The sequence below is a fragment of the Mustela erminea genome, chromosome 3 (genome assembly GCF_009829155.1).
Source record: "Mustela erminea isolate mMusErm1 chromosome 3, mMusErm1.Pri, whole genome shotgun sequence".
Taxonomy (NCBI): Eukaryota; Metazoa; Chordata; class Mammalia; order Carnivora; family Mustelidae; genus Mustela; species Mustela erminea.
The window spans coordinates 6,404,357-6,405,699 of record NC_045616.1 but is presented as its reverse complement, the minus strand read 5'-3'; the positions used below and the strand labels follow the sequence as shown (position 1 = coordinate 6,405,699).

The window sequence follows — 1,343 nt, the reverse complement described above, 5'->3', positions numbered from 1 at the left end:
CTTTACCTGCCCACTGGCGTCTTCTGCCCCTGTAGAGATCCAGATGTGTATAATTCTGATCTCAGGCTGATTTCATGGGTGATAGGAGTTCTTTGGTAGGTAATCAGCTCACTTTGGTGTAGAGGTTGAAAAGGTGCCTTCTCCTACTTCCCCACCATCTTGCCCGCCCCTGTTTAATTTAATTTATTTTTTTAAGTGTTCCAAGATTCATTATTTATACACCACACCCAGTGCTTCATGCAATACCTGCCCTCCTTAATACCCACGACCAGCCTCACCTATACCCCCATCCCCTCCCTTCCAAAACCTTCCATTTTGTTGTTGTTGTCATTGTTTTGTTTTGTTTTCTTGGAGTTCACAATCTCTCATGGTTTGTCTTCCCCTCTGATTTATTTTTTAGAGTAACTGATTAAACATACAGAGAAATGGACAACTTCCCTTCTGAGAGAACATTTTTCCTCATGGGCTTCTCTGATGTTAGGGAAATCCAGGTCTTACAAGCAGTACTATTTTTGCTAATTTACCTGGTAGTTCTACTGGGGAATCTTCTCATCATCACCCTTACCACCAAGGATCATCAGCTCCACACCCTTATGTACTTCTTCTTAAAGAACTTGTCCTTTCTAGATCTATGCCTTATTTCCATCACTGTCCCCAAATCCATCCTGAACTCTCTAATGAATCACAACACAATTTCATTACTTGGATGTGTTTCCTAAGTGTTTTTCTTCTTTCTATTAGCCAGTACAGAAATAGCACTACTCACAGTCATGTCCTATGATCGCTATCCTCTCAGATATGACATCATCATGGGCCACAGAACCTGTATGCAGATGGCCACCACTTCATGGGTCAGTGCCGGTCTCAATGCAATTCTTCATACAGCTTCTACCTTTTCCATACCCATGTGTGGGCTTCCTGAAATTCATCAGTTCTTCTGTGATGTCCCACAACTGCTCTCTCTTGCCTGTTCATATAACATTGGGGAATTAGTAGTCATTGGGCTCAGTCTAGTGTAATATTTGGACTGTTTTGTGTTTATTGATATTTCTTACATTTATATATTTTCCAATGTGCTGAGAATGCCTTCCAGAGAAGGAAGGCACAAAGCCATATCCACATGCCTGCCTCACCTCCTTGTTGTGACTCTGTTTCTCTCTTTTGGCTTTTTTGCCTATTTATATCCCTTGCCCAAATATCCATCACTTTTAGACTTGCTAGTTTATGTATTCTATACTATGGTGCCACCCATCATGAACCCCCTCATTTACAGTGTGAGAAATAAAGATATGAAAATGGCACTAAGGAAATTGATAATGGACACATACAATTTATCAATATGA

General features: G+C 40.7%; 1 pseudogene; it reads left to right on the top strand.

Moving 5' to 3' along the window:
• The first annotated feature begins 425 nt into the window (after nt 1-425).
• On the top strand, nt 426-1,343 carry LOC116585767 (annotated as a pseudogene).